The sequence below is a fragment of the Pleurodeles waltl genome, chromosome 9 (assembly GCF_031143425.1).
Source record: "Pleurodeles waltl isolate 20211129_DDA chromosome 9, aPleWal1.hap1.20221129, whole genome shotgun sequence".
Taxonomy (NCBI): Eukaryota; Metazoa; Chordata; class Amphibia; order Caudata; family Salamandridae; genus Pleurodeles; species Pleurodeles waltl.
The window spans coordinates 369,863,728-369,885,399 of record NC_090448.1 but is presented as its reverse complement, the minus strand read 5'-3'; the positions used below and the strand labels follow the sequence as shown (position 1 = coordinate 369,885,399).

Below are 21,672 nucleotides of genomic sequence, written 5' to 3'. Positions count from 1 at the left end.
TTATTCTGACCCATCAGGCTCCTTGGAAGACAGGTGAGGGGGAGAATCACTATCCCCTTCCTCTCCATCAGTGTTCACCAGGAGTATGATGAATTTTTACCTCTCAAAGTGGGGTTTGAGGTAGTTTATGTGGAGGACCTGTAAGAGATTTCTAGGGGTCTTGAGATCCTCAAGGTAGGTGGCATCTCTCTTCTGCTCCTTCACCTCACATGTGCCTGTCCAAGGGTCTTTTGAGAGGTCTGTGTTCTACAGTCTCAATGACCCACACCCTCTGGATAGACTGAAACTTGACCAGAGTGGCTTTTATGTCATACCAGAGCTTCATCACTTCTTGACTGGCCTCAGGATTGTCTTTATCCTTCTTCCAGACATGCTGCATCTGGTTAAGGAGAGCCAGCATCTAGCTGACTAAATCCAGGGGGGAGGGAGGTGTCCTGGCAGCTTCCTTCTGCCCCTCTCGCACACGGCTGCGAAGTCCCCTGACAGGGTGCCCATGGAGAAGCTCAAGTGGGCTAAACCCAATCCCCTTCTTTGGTACCTAGCTCTAGCAAATAGCAGGCATGGCAAGAGGAGTTCCACCTTTGCCTCATGGGTTCAGGCAGGCTCATTATCATGCCCTTTGGGGTCTTGTTCAATCTCTCATCAAGCCTGTATGTTTGAGGGTGATAGGGTGTGGAGAACTTGTAGGTTACCCACACTCATCCCACATGGCCTTCATGTACATTGACATTAAGCTAGTGCCTCCGTCAGAGATCACTTCCTTGGAGAACCTTGGTGGGTACACATCCCCATCAGGGCCCTAGCCACTGCTGCAGGTGAAGTCACTGACCTCAGATGGATGCCTTCTGGGTACTAGAGGGTACCAAGACCAGAATGAACCTGTTGCCTAAGGATGTCTTGGAGTCTAAGGGACCAACAATACTGATACCCACCCTCTCAAAAGGAGCACCAATGGCGGGCAAAAGAAAAGGGAGAGCTTTCAGCTTTTGTCAGTTTTTCTGCTGGCCTGGCAGGTGGGAAAAGACCTACAGAACATATATATGAGGCTGTCCTCATCTGGGGACAATAGAAGTGGGGTACAAGCCTGACAATTTTCTTGTCCTGCCCCTGATGTCTTGCCAAGGATTTATCATGATCCACCCCTGTAAGAAAGCCATGTAACAGCGGGGAACCACCAGTACCTAGACTGCGCCAGATCCAGAATCCCTAGGCACACTATATTGGAAGTCATTTTCCCAGTAAATAAGGTGAACTCCAACGGTACCGCCTGCTGCCTGGACATCAGCTTGCCGCCTTAAGCCCTCCAGGGTGGGGAATTATTTCTGCGCTTTGCAGAACTCTTTCCTGGTTGGCCAACCCTCAACTTGCCATCTAGCAAGCTCATGAAGCTCTTCCAGGGCAGCTGTGTGTTCTTCAGAAGGCTCCCCTGGTAGACCTCCTCAGATAGCACATCTACCTGGACTGTGGGAATTTCTAGGGGTATTTCCCTGGGCCAGTCTTCCAGGCTTCCTTAACTACCCTCTTGGGTAGCCACGAACCTTGTGGTCATCCAGACTCATTCAGGCAAGTCTAACATCTCCAAATGTGCCATGAGCACCACTTCCTTCCAAACAGTGTCCTCTAATTCATTGCCTATCTGAAAGCAGAAGTTCTACATACATGGGTGGGCTCCCAGCTACTTTAAAAGAGCCTGAGACACCCGACTCAAAGGAAGCCAGAGCCAAAAAGTTTTGACTCTCATGGTTGTCTGTAACTATGATCTGGTCGAATGTATTAGCGATGACCTGCTCTGAGGACATCAGATGGCTCCTCACCAGATTCACACTGACTCCTTTGTCTCGCAGAGCCTCCACCCTTCAGCTACTGATGGTGACCCACTGACCTTGTTGAGAATTATTTTTAGACGTATTGGCTTTTGGCATAAACTCTCTATCCCCTAGGGACACAAAAGTAAATTATTTTCTCTCCCCCATACTAACTGGGACTACTTCCTCCCCAAGTGCTGCCCTGGCCAGAACATGTGTCAGCCCACTGGTGGGGTGCTGTATCCTCTTTGTATATTTGGTGTCTCCCTTGTAGTGCCCTAATTTGTAACACTCAGTACTTAGTGGGGGGACAAACTTCCCTGTTTGTCTAAAAACCCTTTCTGTTGGTCTCAGACAGGTAGTGGTTACTGTTGATCCCTTGGCAATTATTTTGGGGGGTGCTGGAAACTGGGTCTCTAGATGGCAGAGGTAAGTACCATGTCTAAGTAAGGGCCACAATCCTTGTCAAGGTAAGTCAATTAAACTCCCTAAATTAACTTATGCCCACTCTCTGATAGCTTGGCAGTTTTGAATGTTTAGGTGAAAATAGCGCCGAAATAGGGAAAGCGACAACTGTTGTCATGTGGTCGCGCCAGACCAGGACAAAGTCAAGAGTTCAGGCCGACCGCGATACAGTGCGGGCCGGATACAGGGACCCACATAGGCCCACTGAACACAGTACCTTAAATCCTGGTGTGTGGTCTGTGCGCCATTGCTTTGCAAGGCATTGGGGTGATTCTGGTGAGGACCACGGAAAGCAGAGCACCTCACGCCCTCTCCCAAGGATGGAGGACTGGGGTGGTACCACTTGGCAGAGCTGACTCACAGATGGCAGACTCCACGTGCAGGAGAAGGGTGGTTGGAAATCTTTTGTTTCCCTGAGACTTCAGAAAACATGAGGCCAGTCAGCTGGCCCTTGGAGTCACTGTGGGTACTGGGTTGTGGAGATGCAGGTCCAGTCCTTCTCACTCCAACTCTTCAGATCTTTCAGAAGGGGATTTAATTTTCAGTGGCAGTCAAAGACAGACAACAGTAACAATGACTTACTCTAATCAGCAGTTTGAAACTAGGTCACAGTCCCTAAACAGTACAGAGGATTTTGTTATGGGCAGAGAAAAACCTTGTGTTTTTCAGAGCAATTCATGTTCAGGGGAAAGGCAATGTAAGAGCTGATACTCTGAGTAAGGTTTTTCCTTCATCTTAAAACCTCAGATTGTCAACTGGGGTATTTCAGGAGATATGGAAGAGGTCTGGTCAGTCAGCAGTAGATCTGTTTGTGGATCATCTAAATGCTCTGGTTTCCCAATTATTTTCTTGATTCCAGAATCCATTGGCCGTACTGATGGATGCCCTAACAAGTCAGTGGCCCAACTCTTGAGTGCCTTTCCTCCCATTTCACTGATTTCTCATTTAATCTCCAGGATTGATGGAGAGGAGGTAGACGTAATATTGATTTGCCCTCACTGGCCAACAAGACAATGGTTTCTGCTTCAGAGGAAGATGGTGATAGCAATTGTTCCTTCCACTAGAGTCGTCCTATGTGGCTTACATCACTACAGTTGATATTATTTTAATGTCTAAGAGTGGAATTTTGGAGGCTGAAATAGAGGAGCTTAGAAAATTAGGCATTTGACTTTAGGTATCAATATTAATAAAGCCTTCAAGAAGAGAATAATTAGTGTCAGAATCGTTTACCTCTTGTTCATTAGTTTCTGGAAAACCTCTGTTTTTACATGAAGGTTTCAACAAAGATTGGTCAGTAGCCATTTTAAAATGACAGTTGATGGCTATTTAAGCTTTCTGAGCTCCTTTACAGACATAAACAGTTTATGTGGGCTGGGTGTTTAGACTGTTCAAAGATTTTAGTATTTTAAGATCAAAGGATTTAATCAATGGTGAGATATTTAATGCTCTGTGTAATTACTGGATGCAGTATATACCGTTTAGCTCAGAATTCTGATCCCTTTGCAAACAAGGATTTTCTCAGCAGTCGGAAAATGGCGACCAACTTGTACATCTAGGAGTAACAGGAAGTTCCAGAGGTCATACTTGGGATGTGTCTTTTGTACACATATTAAAAGAAAGGATAGAAGGACTCTTGGGAGTGGTGCTCATTTGTGACTACCAATGCAATAAGAAATGGGACAAGGGATATGGAATCAGAGTAATGAAGTTTACTGATAGCTTATATAGACACTTGATTATGAATGTACTACTTAAGAACGCATGTCTTTACCATGCATGTAATATAATGCATTGACTTTTACAGTGTGCTTCATTACATTGTGGGACTTTACCATGCATTTTGGCGGTAATATCTATCTATCTATCTATCTATCTATCTATCTATCTATCTATCTATCTATCTATCTATCTATCTATCTATCTATCTATCTATCTACCTACCTACCTATCTATCCATCAGTGTGTGTGTGTGTGGGAGGGGGTGTGTGTTTGTATACACAGACACCTGCACACACAGACACCCACATATATAGGTATTTTTTGGGAGACACCCCAAACCCCCTTTTTTATTTTTTGGAGAGTAACCGCTCAAACTCCCCTTATTTTTACTCCTATTTCCCTCCCGTAACTCTTTAAATCCCCACCACCCTTTCCTTCGACCCACCCATGAACCCTAAAAATAACCTTATCTCCCTCACCTCCCTCAACCGAAGCTCCTTTTAGCTGTACCTTAACATTTAATTTTTTTAAAGTAACATAAATGTGTGATTAAAAAATATATATTTATCTTTATGGTAAAGTACCATGTGGTACAGTATGCATGGAAAAGGCTTAAACCTATACTTTGTACTTACCTGTGTGGTAAAGACTGGAGATAATACTCCTACGTGGTAAAGGCTGTTTCCCTTTCTTACAACACCTCTTCAAGCAGAGCACAAGCCCTAATAAAACGAAGTGGGGTTACTAAAAAACTTAGGCCGCATGCAAGTAATATTGTGGCGCATGACATCACAGCATGTGACATTGCAGGTGGAACCACAGGAAGTGGCACCACAACCCATGACCTCACGGGAACTGACACCACAAGAAGAGGCATCAGATACTAATACTTCACTCATATGTTTAGCAGATCTATCATGAGTACAACTGAAGGTATTTACAATATTTAACAAATTTTGCGTCAAGGTTGTGCCAAAAAAGTGACACAACACTGATGCAAAATTTGGGCCTCAACGTTTACATTTTTTTTAAACTCTGCCAAACAGAAATTAGCAACAAGGAGAAATGTGGTAGTAAATCAGTTCTGCTGAATTAGTTGCAAAATCTGCGTTTTCAAATATCTTATAGGGTTAAGGTACCTGCTGCAGAGATCTTTGTGGGCCAACTAAATCTCAGGGCATAATATTAATGGTAAGAGAACTCTGGATGTTAATGTATGCTGGAGAGATCATTTTGTTTAATCCCAGTTATGAGGGATCAAAGTGTCATACAGGGTTAATATGTATCCTGAAAAGCTCATTATGTAACAAGCACATAACTGATTTTTATTTTATGTAAATGGGTTTACTGCTTTTAACACAAAGATCCTTTTGTTACTTTTGATCCTTTTGTTCATAAATTCTAAGCCTTCTAAAATAGCACAGTGAGATATGAAAAGCATGCGACTCCTCTACCTTGCAACCATCACTGTTTTATGTAACACACCATGTAGATTTACTTATACACATATTATTTATTAATTATTGTCAATGTAAAATGTGTACATGTGAAGCAAAGCACTGTAACACTCAGGATTGCGATGAGTAGCGCTATAAAAGCTAAAAACAAAATAGTGGTATTTGAATTGCTATTTGTTTAAATACTGGTACAGACCAACACACATGAAATTCTTACAGTGCATGCATGTCTCATATACAGTAACTAAACAAAGTCAAGAACCATGCCTTTCTCCAGTATCTGTGAAGAGATAGCCTGTACGCCTTAGTTTCCCCGCCACTGCCTTTAGGTCTGAGGCTTCTGATAGCACCAAACCTGGACACTCCCAAAAAAAGGAGGTCTGGTGGCCCCCTTAATTTCCGCCTTTGTCATGGGCCCAGCTGGAATCCAATAAGCCCCCTCGCCACCTACACCTTGCTGCTCAGAAGGAAAGAAGACAACGTGCAGGCGCTGCTGAAAGTGTCCCAGAGTCGCGAAAGTACACGTTTAAAGTTTAGCATATTTGAATGGGGCCCACGCTCTTACGAGGTAGATGGCGTCCATCCTTTGAAAATAGTGGGTAGGCGCCATCTGCCCTCGTGCACCTACGACTCCTGCCCTGTCTTTAAGTTTCCCAAAAAGAATTCACGGATAGCGTTTTGTGTTTTTTTTTTCACCCAGCATGTTTGCACTTTAACCTGAAAAAGCTATACCCCGATATAGCGCCTACGTTTTACATACATTTACACAACCACTGGATTATTAATACCGCGCTAGTGACAGAAATCTAAGCTCATTTCTGGCAGTAAAAAAATAAAAATAAAATAAACACTCGAACTGCGGATGGGAAGCATAAAACAAAAGGCATCTCGGTCAGTAGGTGGGCAGAAGTCACCAAAGAAAGGTGGAAGAACGCACACGGTGAAAGGTGGCGTGTGCTCAGGTTCTTTGGTGACAAGCACCTCCGCCCCTTACTCCTCCTCTCGTTTGCTCGCCTCGGACGAACTTGTGCAAGTGCTGAAGCCAAAATCCAACAGCCAAGGTCTGGGGAGAAAGTCCTTGTGCTCTGGCGCTGTGAATCTGGCCTGTCGCCAAAGAAGGTAGGTGCCAAGCACATCTGGTTAAAACATATTTGTGCCGGACCTGGTCGTCAGTCAGAAAAGAAAGTTTATGAGGGGCCGTTCCGCTGAGGCTGTCCTTTTCCGAAGTTCCTGTCCCAGGTGCGTAGCTTTCGTTGGTGCAGCAGGTGCAGTGGCACCGCGGCCCTGAGGCCTGAGGACCCACTGCACCCTGATTATTGCTGTATTTCATAGCTCAAAGGGCGGCCAATGGGGTAATTTTCTTTCTCGCACCAGGGCCTATGGCACACTGGCTGCGCCACAGTAATTTCCCCATGAACAAAAATTGTATGCTTCAGAAAGAGAGGACACAGAGGAGAATGAAAGTTCCAGGGTGCAGCAGATGCAGAGAGGTTGCAGAAGCTGCGAAGCGTCTGGGACTGTGGACCCAAGAGGCATCAGGTGGGGGAAACTACGCACCAACATATAATAAAGCTAAAGGGGAAACACAGCAGGGACATCTTATGGATTTTGAAAGCCGTGGACAAAGCGTATTTTGGGGCCCCCTTTTTGAAGTAGCTTTGCATTTATGATTCAGTTTCAGCCCTTTCGTGTCCCCTGTGGCGTGGTTATTGGCAGTGCAGAAGCGCAAGCGTCCAAATTCGAGGTATGTTTACATCTAATATTCAGGGATAGTGATTGTGTGTTTTCACTATTGTAACACAGCAGAAGTTTGGTAACATTACTGCAAATAATCTCTGTGACACTGTCTCATTTCTCATATATCATGTCTTGTTTTGATCTAAAAACATTGTATGGCTGTTGCATGAAACAAATTCAACATTTTTCTGCAAAATGTATGTCACAGATTCTCACATATCACCCACTTTAAAAACAAATTAAAGGAACACGTACTTAAAATAATCTGTTTAAGAATTACTGAAGGTCTTTAGGGCAAGACTCTGCAGAACTGAGCTGGCTCTATGGGGGGCCACTGAAAGGCTGGGGCCCTGAGCCAGAGCCCATTTTGCTCATTCCTTAAAACGCCTCTGCAACCGAGTGTGTTGAGCACTGCTGGGATTGTTTTTTCACAAGTTAGGGAATTGATTTATTTACCCAGATATACGTGTTTTAAGAAGAATAGCAGAATAACCACTGTATTGGATTACGATTTGGATGGTAACAGGTTTTTTTATGATACCTGCATGATAGGTGTTGTTTGAGAGCCCAACTACAGGTGTGACGTGTAAATGAAGAGCGGGTGTGGTTGAGAGCATGGGTCATTTTTTTCTAGACCCAAGTGTGTAGAGGTGTTGTGCTTCCGGCTTTATGAAATACAAGCACATACAGTGAGTATGATTAAATGAGAGAACTAACAAAATATTTAACATTTATATTGCACCCATGAGGGCGTTAGTAGTTAATAATGTGTCACGATACATACAAATGATTTGGCTCTTTACAAGAGAGGAGAACAGCCACAATACTGCCCCTGGGCCAGCCCTTAACCAGTAGGGCAACAAGCATCCATATCGGCATCTTCTCCATATTTCCCACTCTTCTTTTGCAGACACAGCCTGCTGCATAGAGTTTAACATTTCAAAGTTTCAATCACGTGTCCTTTGATAAGGAAGTGCTGTTCTTACTTATATAATGGGTCTTTTTTTTAAATAGTAGTGTTTAACATAATGTGTAAAGTATCTTTGTAATAATTTATACAGTAACGCAATGAAAACAGCATAAATAGACTCCACATCAGGTTCGAAAATAGATTATTATTTTATTAATAAAACAAGAGCAAAATGACAAAAATCCAATACTTAGATCCTGAATTATGTAATTTTAAATATTTAGGTAAAAGTAGCACATAGAATTGCAAGCGCCAACTGTGGTTATCTAGTCGCGCTGGACCGGGACAAAGTCACAAGTTCAGGCCGACTGCGATGGGTGTGCTGAACACAGTACCTTAAATCATGGTGCCTGATCTGCGTGATCTTGATTTGCGAGGCTTTGCGTTGTCCGGTGTTGGTTCTGAGAAGCTGTGTGGCACAGCTTTGCGTGTCTTTGCATCACTTTGTGTTGATCCCGGGAAGCTGTGTGACGAGGCTTTGTGGGACTTGGCATCGCTTTGCGTCAATCCTGGGGAGCTACGCAGTGAGGCTTTGCAGGGCTTGGTGTCGCTGTGAGTCAGTTCTGATCATCTGGAAGCTGTGCAGTGAGGCTTTGCAGGGTTTTGCGTTGCCTGGCATCGAGTCTGGTGAAGCTGGCAGCTGTGCATCGAGGCATTGCAGGGCTTTGCGTTGCTTTGAGGCAGTTCCGATGAACACCACCAAAGGTAGAGCACCTTAGGCCTACTTCAAGGCAGGGCAGACTCACAGCTGGCAGAATCCAGGTGCAGATGGTTCAAGCGTTTGAGACTTGGGATCAGGAGGCAACCTAACAAGCCTTAAGAAACCACTTGTGGGGCAAGTCAGAGTCCAACTCTCCCTCAGCAGGGTCAGAAAGTGCAGCAGAAAAGCAGTCCTTCCAGGTGAACAGTCCAGCAGAGTGACTACTTATTGCAGCCCAGTAGTTCTTCTGACAGAGCCCGGTTTTAGGGCTTGAAGTGTCTGATTTGGTGGGGTCTGAGACTCATCACTTATACCCAAATATGCCTTTGAAGCAGGGGAGACTTCAAAGAGTGGTTTTGAATTACACAGGTATTCATTTCAACCAGTCCTGTCTGCCAGGGTATCTGTGGGAGGTAATCAGTGCTTTGTGTGGGCTCAGGGTGAGCACATTTCTCACTACCAGCCCAGGAAGGGTCATCAGGATGCAGATGGGTGTAGCTAGGTGCTGAGCCACGTCTAAACTTCATGCGTTTGCAGCTGTCTGGGAGGAATGCACAAAGTGTAGCTGTCACCTAATCCAGGCGTGTACTGGAGACAGGCTGTAAGGCACACAGAGCAGTAAGAGCAGAGAAATGTTCTCTTTGAAAAAGTGGCAAATCTGAAATAGTAATGCTAAATCTGACCTTACCAGTAAAGAGGATTTATCATTACCATTCCAAAGAAATGAAACATAACATAGCCACTCCTTTTTGATCAGGAATTACAGCTTAAAAGTACATTAAGGAATTTCTAATGCTGGCTTATAAGACAAGTAGGCTTCACATAAATAGAAAAGAACTTTGGGAGTTTTTCACTACCATGACAGGTAAAACATAAAAGTACATGCCCTGCCTTTTAAATACACTGCACCCTTCCCTGTGTGTCACATAGGGCCTACCGTTGGGGTGACTTATATGTAATAAAAGTGGAGTTTCAGAAATGGAAAGGGTTTTAAATACTAAGTCGAGGTGGCAGTAAACTGACAACATAGACCCTGCAATGGCAGGCCTGAGACATGGGTAAGATGCTGCTTCTGTGGGTGGTAGAATCAGTGCTGCATGTCTACTAGTAGCATTTAATTTACAGGCCCTTGGCATATGTAGTGCACTTTACCAGGGACTTATTCGTAAATTAAATATGCCACTTGGGTATGAGCCAATATTATCATGTTTTAAGGAGAGAACACAAGCCAAGCACTTTAGCACTGGTTGGTAAACTGCAGAGTCCTAAATCCATCAAAAATGAGGTTCGAAAAAGAGGAGGAGAAAGTCAAAAGGTTTGGGGTGACCCTTCAGAGAGGGTTATTTTCCAACAGAGAGTCATAAAGATTACTGGTAACTAATCTAGACATTTTGCTATGTCTCCAGACTTCCCAGCAATAATTCACTCATAGTATAGTTTCTTTATAACTCTGCATGTTTTCATTTCTACAGAAAAAACTGTGCACCCCAAATATGGCAAAAAAGCCAAATTCCGTAAAAGAAACTTGTTAAAGGTACAGTATCTTGGTGCATTATTCGCTTCAGGCTCAGATGTGGAGCCACAATGTCAGCAGCACAGCTGGCTTGATTTGCATCAACCTATCTTTGTGAGCAATGTTTATTTCCTCCGGGAAATATGCTGGTATTATGTATCTGAATTACGATTCTACAGCACAACGATGTAATAAACAAAAACTAAAAAACATTTCTGTTATTAAATAGCAATTTAATGTTCTCGTATTTTTACACCCAGATGTGCAGCACCCATACGACAGACTAAATGGGCTTAAGCCTACCCCCTCCCCATCCACCTCCCCATCCACCATTGGTTGCCTTAGCCAGGTTGCAGCTTCATGGGTGCCTGTCACAGAGAGGCAGTGTTTTGCTTGGAAAGCCTGCGTCAGAGCAAAAGCTTTTCTTTTTTCAAGAGAGACATTGTTGGCTTTTGCTGCCGCAAAGTCTCATCAAAGGAAGGGGTGGAGGTCATCAGTGATTCACAATATACTAGGGCATAGACCTCATGGTGCGGGTTCGTCCTATTCAGGGTTGTATTGGAAGAGCATCCCCCATTCTTTTAAAGGAAATAAAAAGCCTGCCCATTGCACTGGATGAGAGGGAGCATCTGCACTTGAAAGGCAATTTCCACCCTGTTCCCTACCTGACTGGTAATCTGAAGGCTTCCAAGTTAAGAAGGTAGAAAATGACAAATTACATGGGGTGTAATTGCATTTATAGAGTGCTTACTACCTATGACGAGGTAAAGATATTTTTTCTTCATTTACGTAGCTTTACTGTGATTCAGTGCCCATCAGGCAGTCCAGGGTTTTTTGCCAACCGCGTTTCGAATTCAGGAGGGGGTGTGGGGCACTCACCGTTTTCTTTTAAAAATTCTATTTACTGGCTAAAAATAAGAATGTGCAAAGGGATACTGGCAAATAGGAATATATGCAGTAGTTAGTTTGTTTCGGGGGTTGATAGTGAGTGACTTTTAAAAGATGGGCCCTCTGGCATTATATATAAAATGGTCTGAATTGAATTTGTAGCCTCTCTAATCTATTATGAGCATGGACATACCTGTCTTCTCTTTCATTAATGGAAAAATCCCTGGTTCTCCAAGGGTGTTATTCATACCATGAGGGTGGATTGTGGCTGTGTGGAACCATTTCCCCAGCCCGATCATTGTGCGCTTTAGACACTGGTTGTTGATGAGACCAACCCTTAAAGAGGCATTCCCATACGCCAATAATTGTAAAAACAATTTAACTAAATCTCTTCAGGAATAAATATTTGATACATAGAGCAAGTTTGACAAACGCAATGATGGTCGTTCCTAACATTCTAGCCAAAATCCTGAGATGAACCCCCCCCCCCCCTTTGCTTTTACCAGCTCTCACCAATAGTAGTTCTTATGAAGAATAGACCCTGGTTAAATAATAGTATACAATTATGGGGTACCCCTATACACTAACTAAAATACCCCGAGACAGCTCCCAAATGCAGCTAGCAGCTTTCTTAAAAAGATTGCTTATGTTGAGTAGACAATTCTTAAGAATTAAATATGTGTGTATCCTCACCCCAAGTTTGTGACTAAAGGAGTGCCCCCAACCCTGGACAGATCAATGGGACATATTTCCAAAAGTATGAGGTAAGTGACTACACCACATAGATATGCTCATGTTTGAAACACAAGTGTTTTATGTTATTTTCCTCATGTGTTATTATCACTATGAATCACTGTCTTAACAATGCGCAATAACAATAAATGGGAAAAACATCCTCATGGTTCAGCTTTTTTTACGGTTACAGGTTGCCCCCACAAAATGGCCCAATATGGTACGACCTATTCTTACCTTCAACCGAGTCAGGACTGTGACACTCTAGGGATGTTGATAAACCTGAGGAAGGCCCAAGACATTCCTTTGCCTTAAAAAGGGCTGAATCGTGTTGATTGAAAGGAAGAGGGAGACATAATATCTATCTCTGCTCAGCCACTTACATTTGTTTAATCCTACCCTGCATAATCTTTAATAAAGAATTACCTTTCAGGTTAACACCAAGGTAGTTTTATTATTTAGTCTGGATCCTCACCTATCCAAAAGAAAAATTATTTAGGACCCTCTTCAGTTTGAGGATGAGACTGCCTTAGTGGCATTACCCGATCAAGGTTAGAAGCATCTACGAAAAAGCATTGCAGAATAAGGCGGAGGAGAGTTTTCCATCCATTTTTATGATTCTTTCGTTAGGACACTGGCACTTTTCAAATTCATTTAATGCTCTGAGTAAAGTGTCCCTGGCTGCCTGGTCTATACCAGAACGAAGGCCAGCTAAGGCCCACACAACGATATTGCCTGAGTTTGTTAGGCAGTATTGGTACTAATGTTATGGCTTGACTATAACATCATATCACACAGTTATTGTAACAGTCTCAAAGTTACTCTAACAGTCAGTACACAGGCGTCTGCGGAGAGCAACCTGTCATGTGCCCCCCTACCTCATGATTGCTCTACGGCACAGTTTTGGTGAGGGCAGGAAACGTGTTCCATAGCAGCGACACATTATACTTTACTCTGCCTTGTTGAGGGTGGCTGGATGCTGACATCTCACAGTCCGCCTCCCAGAACGCTCGGTAGCCTCTAGCCCTGAGTATTAGATAACTGAAGATGTAATACACTGCCTCACACTCCTAGGCCCTTGTGTGGTTTGCCTCTTGGTCGTCCTTACCATGGCTGTGAGTGGCAGTTGATCGTTAGAAAACCTGGAGAAAAAGGGTGCTGCGCTCCAAATCCAAGGCACGCACACATTTCAAAGGTGGAACTGAAATGCATCCTGACTGTGCACCCTCCAGGCCTTGCTGACCCACTTTTACAGTCAGCTGGCTACTGCCCTGCTTCCACTACTCTATGCCAAGTTCAAACTGGAAAGTGTAGTTATGTGTGTTAATGCACCTGCTACTGAGACACAGTCCAGCTGCCGCCTCTCTTTCCAATGTCGACTTAAAGGTTGTATTTTAAAGTTTCAGCTTGGTACCAGAAGCTGAAGTTCACATTTTACACAGGCAAGTGCCCACCGATGTTTCAGTGGAGGTGACGCATGGCTGAATACACTAAATCAGCCTCATGCCCCACCACAGCATCAAACAATGAGGTAGCCTGAGGCCACCATTCCTGGTTTTCAGAATAACACATTTTTGGCCCCTATTTATTTTCCAAAAGACAGACACATAAGTGAAATTTCTTTATACTGACACACTTCAAAATATTTATATCATGCATGTTGAACATCCATATCAATACAAAACTATAGATAAAACAAGGATGCGAAAGCAAACTGTACCGCACATTTTACCTAATTCCTTTTGTTCCTTTCTTAACCACAACTCAGGCTGTCACCTTGTCAGTGGAGAATGACAGTGGACATTGCTGGTTCAAGTCTACAAGGAAGCATTTTGGACACCAGCACTTATGTGTTTTTTTTTGCAAATTATTCACACGTGACAATGAAGGTGGTGCACACAGCCAATTGACAGCCATGTTTTAGAATTGCATAGGGTGGTAAATTCAATTTTGAACTTGTGCTTCACATGGAATATCAAACATTAACCTTTCACATGTTCAGGGGAGTTCGGTCTTTTATTAGGATCACATGTAAAAATAAAGCATGAGAATTTTTTTTTTTTAGATTCTCTGAAATTAAATATTTTATTGAAAACATCACTATAACATTCGCAGGAGCATTGGTAGCGTAGGTACTTGACATGTGACAGCAGAAGGGGAAGCATTAGGTGTTGTCAAACAGAGGCGGTTAAAAAAGGTCAGAAATTGTAAAAGCTTTCCTGCAGAACAGGAAGAAGTTAAGCAGCAGTAGAAATGTGTCTCTCTCAGGAGGAAGTAATTCGTGCGGCTGCCTCAGGCTACACTTCTGGTGTCCTCAGCAGACAAAAACTTTAACCACTACTATAAACTGCTCGTCATTCCTTCCTGTGAAAGAAAGACCATCAGGCATCTGTTCAGGTGGAGGAACATGAGCTCCACACTGGCCAGTAGTAGAGGTATTCTCACCAGCTGGATCTACAGGAGACCGGTGAGAGGGATGCAGAAGGTTACTGGGCATACGCATACCTTCATACATGCATGGGTGTAGGAAGCTCACTTACCGGTTGGGGGGGTGAAACCCTACTCAAGCAAGAGCCACAATTCCTGTCAGGATGAAACACAAGCAAACCCTAAATTAACCTGTGCTTAACTCTTTGGCAGCTTGCCACAAAAGCAGTCAGGCTTAACTTTTTCGCAATGTGCAAAGTATTTATGCTGCATACATACAGAAATAACGTGAGAAACACAACCCCTAGGAAAATCCCTCACCAATTTAGAAAAATCGATTAAAATGTATTAAATTATTTGACACCAAAACAACAAAAATCCATCAGTACAACAGATGATATGCAATTTTAAATATTTAATTGAAAATAGTTCCTAAAAGCACAAAGCCCCAACTGTGCTTATCTGGTCACAAGGGACAAAGTCATAAGTTCAAGCCACACTCAATGGATTGATTGCAGGATGGATACAGGGATTAAGTTAGGCCCACTGAACAATATACCTTAAATCCTGTTTGTGGAGTGTTTTTAGATCTACATTGAGGATGCGTCACGTAATGCCAGTAACAATAAAGCTTTCAAAAAGGCTTATGATGTGAAGTCCTGTCTCGTCGACGACAATGCTGTAAACAGAAGCATGAGATGCGAAGTCCTGTGTCAGGGATGCATCACGCAGAAGTGGTTCCAAAGAGCTTCGGAATGTGACAGAAGACCCTGCTTAGGCTACGTGTCACTGCAGAGAGATGCAATGGTTTAGCCCAAGAGATCAGAGCTGTGCTGGCACAGCACCTTTAGTCCCACTTCCAAGGGTCCATGACTGGGGTGGCCCCACTTGCGGTAGGGGCAAGACACACAGCAGACAGAATCCAGGTGCGGGGTTAAAGGTGGTTGGAGCCTTTTATTTCCCCGTGGCGTCTGATATGGAGGCCACCCAACTAACCCTTGGAGTCACTCTGGTGATCCTGGGTTCAAAATGCAGGTCCAGTCCTTTTCAATCAGCGCAGCAGAGTAGCAGTCCTTCTTGTAGCAGGGTAGCACTGCAGTCCTTCTACATCTTCCACAGGTCCAGAGGTGTACTGAAGAGTTGGGTCTGAGCGTCTGATATTAATACTTGGTATCAGCTTTGAAGTAGAGCAGGGTTATGGAGGTTTCCATCCACAGAGGTGTTTGGAATTTCCTACCTCGCTGTCCTGGCCCCATCTTGTCTGGGACCATACACTACTAGTGTGAAACTCTTTGTGAGTGTTTTGAGGCAGAACCTTTGTGACGTGTAAGTGTTGTAGGTGACACCCCCACCCCCATTAAGTCAGAGATGATATATCCTGCCAACACCTATTCATTCTTTTGTCTTGCTATTTGTGAGCAATACATTAAGGCCAACTGCCAGTTAAACCTAGTCATGTGACCCAGGTAACGGGCGCAAATGGTTGGGACAAGAAAACCCCATCTTTCTAAAAGTGGCATTTTCAGAATTGTGACTTAAGATCCAACATTACCATAAAAGAGGGTTTTAAATGACAGTTTGTTAGGCAACAAACTAGATGTTATAGGTCCTGGGTACATGTAGCACCTCTTTACTAGGGACTTATGAGTAAATTAAATGTGCCTTTTGGGTGGATGCCAATATTCCAGTGTTTTAAGGAGACAGCACATGCACTTTAGCACTGGCTAACAATGATAAAAGCACACTGAGGCCTAAGGCCAACCAGTAGGAGATCAGCAAAAATGGAGGAGTAAGGCAAAAAGTTTGCAGGAAGACAATACTAAGGTTGACATGTCTAACAGGTGTCCGCCACAGCTGAAAGTGGGGAGAACTCCTGGGAGTTCTCATCACTTAAGTGGAAGATCCAGGATGGTATTCCACTGTGAAGTCCATTTGCTATAGGGAGATGGACCACCTCAACAGCTTACGATTTTCACCCCTCATTTGCATGAGCTGTCTAATGGGACGGTTGTCTGTCTGAACCCTGAAATGAGTCCCAAGCAGGTATGGTCTCGGCTTCTTCAGGCCTCCATCTCAATTGCACTCTACCCCCATTCACAGGGAAGCAACCTTCTCATCATGATGGCTGCTGGTTGGTTTACACCCTTATTACTTAACTTTGCTAAGGCAGACCCTTCACAATGCTCTGAAGCATCTGTCTGCATAATAAATTCCTTGAAGAAGTTGGGAGCCCTGAGTACAGATGCTGTAGACATGGCCACCTCAAGCGTGTCAATGACATTTGACAGGCCGCTATCCAGATCACCCTTTTTGGGCTGCTTCTTAGAAATCAGCTCTGTTAGGGGGCAACAATGGTGCCATATCCATATCCCTTAACAAACCTCCTGTAAGATCCGGTGAGACCCAGGAATACCTTCATCTCAGTCTGAGTTTTGGGGTGTTGTCAGGCCAGGATAGTCTCACTCATGGCCTGGAGGAGCTGCTCCTTGCCCACACCCACCATGTGACCCAGATATACCACTGTACCCTACCCTAAGTGGCACTTATTGGTCTTGATGGTCCGGCGCACCTGGTGCAGGGCGAAGCACCTCCTGGAACTGGTAGAGTTGTTTGTCCCAGCTGCAACTGAATACTTCTATGTCATCTTGGTAGTCATCACAAAATGCCTCCTTTCCTGCTGGGACCCTGTTCACCAACTTCTGGAAAGTGACAGGGCCATTCTTTAAACCAAAAGGCATCACTCAAAGCTGGAGATGGCCCCCTGGGATCAAGAACACTGACCTATCTTTAGACCCCTCATTCAGGGCAATCTGCCAGTATCCTGGTGTAAGACCCAAGGTTGTGAGAAACTTAGCAGCTCCAAGCCTGTTGATGATCTTATCAGCTCAAGAGATGGGGTGAGTATCAGTCTTGGTGGCGTAATTGAGTACACACACAACCTAAGTTCCAGAGTGACTCCTGGTGGGGCAGCTTTGAGTACCCGCACAACTGGGCTGGACCAGGGACTGTTGGAGGGCTCAATCACACCTAATGCCACCATCTTGGAGACTTCTTCCTTGATACTAACTCCCACCTTGTCTGACAACCCGTAACTTTTGTTTTTAACAGGCATACTGTCTCCAGTATCTATGTTGTGAGTACACAAATGTGTGAGCCCAGGGAAGAGGCAGAACAAGAGGCATACTGACCAAGTAACTGGTGACAGTCTCTCTGCTGTTCTGGGATCAGGGTATAGGAAAGGGTAACACCTTTTACTGACCCATCAGGGTCCTTGGAAGACAAGAGGTCAGAGACATAATCATTCTCCCCTTCCTCTCCATCATCTGTCACCCGAAGTAAGATTAACTCATACCTCTCATAGCGGGGTTTGAGGCTGTTTATGTGAAGTGCCTTTAAGGGGTTTCTAGGGGTCTTGGGATCCACCAGGTAGTGGCATCCCCCTTCTGCTCCTTCACTTTATATGGGCCTGTCCACTGGTCTTGGAGAGATCTGGGTTCTACAGTCTCCATGACCCACACCTTCTGGACAGGCTGAAACTCCACCAGAATGGCCTTCTGGGTATACTAGAGCTTCATCACTTCTTGACTGGCCTCAGTATTGTCTCTAGCCTTCTTCCAGAAATGCCTCATCTGGTAACGGAGAGCCAGCTTGTAGCTGACTACATCGTGGGTTGGGGGGGCAGGGAGTAGGGATCCTGGCAGCTTGCTTCTACCCCTCTCACACAAGGCTGCGATGCCCCCTAAAAGGGTGCCCATAGTGAAGCTCAAGTGGTCTAAACCCGATCCCCTTCTGTGGTACCTATCTCTAGGCAAACAGCAGTCATGGCAAGAGGAGTTCCACTTCTGCCTCATGAGTTCAGGCAGGCTCATTATTATGCCCTTTGGAGTTTTGTTCAATCTCTCATCAAGCCTGTTTGTTTGAGGGTAATAGGGTGTGGAGAACTTGTAGGTTACCCACACTCATCCCACATGGACTTCATGTACACTGACATTAGGTTAGTGCCTCTATCAGACATCACTTCCTTGGAGAACCCTGTTGGGTAAAAATCCTCATTAGGGCCCTAGCCACTGCAGGTGAAGTCACCGACCTCAGAGGGATGCTCTCTGGGTACCAGATGGTACTACAACCAGGATGAACCTGTTGCCTAAGGATGTCTTGGGGTCCAAAGGACCAACAATACTGAGGCCCACCCTCTCAAAAGGAGCGTCAATGACAGGCAAAAGAAAAGGGAGAGCTTTCAGCTTCTGCCAGTTTTCTTGCTGGCCTGGCAAGTGGGAAAAGACCCACAGAGTGTTTCTGAGGCTGTCTTCATCTGGGGGCCAATAGAAGTGGGGTACAAGCCTGGCAATGTTCTTGTCCTGCCCCCGATGTCTTGCCAGTGGTGTATCATGATACACCCTGTTGGAAGGCCATGTAACAGCAGAGAACCAACAGCACCTAGACTGCAGCAGATCCAAGATCCTTAGGCTCACTAAATAGGAGGTAATTCTCCCAATGGCGAAGGTAAACTCTGGTGGTACCACCTGCTGCCTGGACATCAGCTTGCCGCCTCAAGCCCTCTAGGTAAGGCATTATTTCTGCACTTTACAAAATTGTCCCCTGGTTGGCCCATCCTCAACTTGCCATCTAGCAAGCTCATGCAGGTCTTCCAGGGCAGCAGTGTGTTCCCCAGAAGGCTCCTGCTCAGATGGCACATCTACCTGGACTATGGAAATTTCTAGGGGTATTTCCCTGAGCCATTCTTCCTGGCTTCCTTAACTACCCTCTTGGGTAGCCATGAACCTTGTTGTCATACAGACTCATTCAGGCAAATCTATCATCTCCAAATGTGACTTAAGCTTCACTTCCTTTCATCCAGTGTCCTCTAATGTATTGCCTAACTGAAAACAGAAGAAGATCTACAGAGGATGCCAGGTGACTCCTCACCATATTCACAATGGCTCCTTTGTCTCACACAGTCTGTGACCCACTGCCTATGTTTAGATGTATTGAAAGACATATTGACTTTTGGCATAATCTCTCTGTCCCCTAGGGACACAAAAGTAACCTCTTTCCCTCCCCTGTGCTATCTGGGACTACCTTCTCCCCAAGTGCTGACCTGGCCAAAACAGGTGTCTGCCCACTGGTGGGGTACTGTGCCCTCTTTGTGCATTTGATGTCTCCCTTGGAGTGACAACATTTGTAACACACAGTACTCAGAGGGGGACACATTTCCCTGTCTGTTTGCCAAAAAACCCATTCTGTTGGTCTCAGACAGGTACTGGTTACTGTTGATCCCTTGGAAATTATTTTGGGGGGTGTTGGAAATTGGGACTCTAGATGGCAGAGGTAAGCACCCTGTCTAAGTAGGGTCCACAATCCTAGTCAAGGTAAGTCAGTTACACTCCTCCCTAAATTAAACTATGCTCACTCTCTGATAGCTTGGCACAGACAAGTCACACTTAAGAGACAAAGGCCCATATTTATACTTTTTTAGCGCTGCACTTGTGCCGCTTTTTTACGCAAAAGAGGCGCAAACTTACAAAATACAATGGTATTTTGTAAGTTTGCGCCTCTTTTGCGTAAAAAAGCGGGACAAATGCGGCGCTAAAAAAGTATAAATACGGGCCAAAGTGTAAAGTATTTGTGCAACACTTAAATTACAGTAACACAGAGAAGAACACCACAAAAGAGTCCACACCAAAATAGAGGGTTTTTATCTAAGTAAAACAAAACAAAAACAAAAAAACTCCAATAAGAAAATCCTAAGATATGCAGTTTGATATATTTAGTTGGAAATAGCGCCTAAAAGTGCAAAGCAACAACTGTGGTTATGTGGTCGCGCCAGACTGGGACAGAGTCCAGAGTTCAGGCCGACCGCGATAGAGCACGGGCCGGATACAGGGACCCACATAAGCTCACTGAACACAGTATCTTAAATCCTGGTGTGTGGTCCGCAGGACGTTAGTTGCGAGGCGTTGGGGTGATTCTGTTGAGGACCACAGAGAGCAGAGCACCTTAGGCCCACTCCCATGTGTGGAGGAGTGGGTGGTATCACTTGGCAGAGCTGACTCACAGATGGCAGAGTCCAAGTGCAAGAGAAGGTTTGTTGGAAGTCTGTGGTTTCCCTGAGACTTCAGAAAACAGGAGGCCGGCCAGCTGGCCCTTGGTAGTCACTGTGGGTACTGGTTTGTAGAGATGCAGGTCCAGTCCTGCTCACTCCGAGGCAACAGGGCAGCAGGCACAGGTTAGCACAGCAAAGCATGGGCCTAGCAAAGTAGCAGTCCATCAGAGTGGCAGTCCTTTCAGCAGCACAACAGTCCTTCTTGGTAGAGTATCCACAGGTCCAGGAATGTAGTGAAGTGGTGGTGTCTGAGGTCCAGTGTTTATACTTTGGCACTCTGGTTCTGGAAGGTGGGAGACACTTCTAGAGACATGCCTTTGAAGTGTCAGAGTTAAACTCAAGCAAACCCCAAATTAACTTATGCTTAGCCCTCTGGTAGCTTGGCACGAAAGCAGTCATTCTTCATTTAGAGTCGATGTGTAAACTGTTGATGTAGTACACAGAAATAAAGTGAGGAATGCAACCCAAGGAAAATCCCACACCAATTTAGAAAAAAAAGTAAAATTGAATTAGTTGTTTGAGATCAAAGCAACAAAAGCAGTCCATTGAACTGGAGATATGCAAATATGTTAAAGATTTAAGTGAAAACAGTGCCTAAAATGACAAAGCGCCAGCTAGTATTAACTGATCATGCTGGACTGGGAGTAAGTCACAAGCTCAGGCTGATTGCGATGCATCATGGGCTGAATAGTGAGACAATGTTAGGCTTCCTGAACAAAGTCCCTTAATGTCTGGTTGTGGAGCATTGTTAGAGCCCTAGTTGAGGCTGCATTGTGCGCAACATTTCTGATGAGCTGCAGGCAGCGATGTGAGATCCGTGTTGAGGAGGTGTCATGCAGTGGCAGTTCCGATGAAGCTGCGACAAGGCTTGCGATGCGAGGTTTGACAGGCTACTGGAGTGGGTGACACAATTAATGCTTCAAGCCCACTAGTAGCATTTAATTTACAGGCTCTGGATACATGTAGCACCACTTTACTAGAGACCTGTAAGTAAGTTCAATGTGCTAGTTGAGTCTAAGCAAATGTTACTACATTTTCAGCGAGAGGGCACCCACACTTTAGCACTGGTTAGCTTGATTAGCAGTGTTAAAGTGACAGAGTCCTGAGGCCAACAAATAAAGAGATCATCAAAAATGGAAGAGTAATGCAAACAGTC

General features: G+C 44.6%; 1 protein-coding gene across 4 annotated transcripts in view; it reads left to right on the top strand.

Annotated features, from left to right (window-relative positions):
* Positions 1–6,613: 6,613 nt before the first annotated feature.
* LOC138259312 (cytochrome P450 2B4-like) overlaps positions 6,614–21,672 on the top strand; it is a 617,647-nt gene continuing 602,588 nt past the window's right edge. For 2 of the 4 annotated variants that reach the window (XM_069206939.1, XM_069206936.1), the window contains exon 1: positions 6,614–6,685. The gene's annotated coding sequence lies outside the window, so the exon portion shown is untranslated. The other 2 variants (XM_069206938.1, XM_069206937.1) reach the window with 2 other exon arrangements.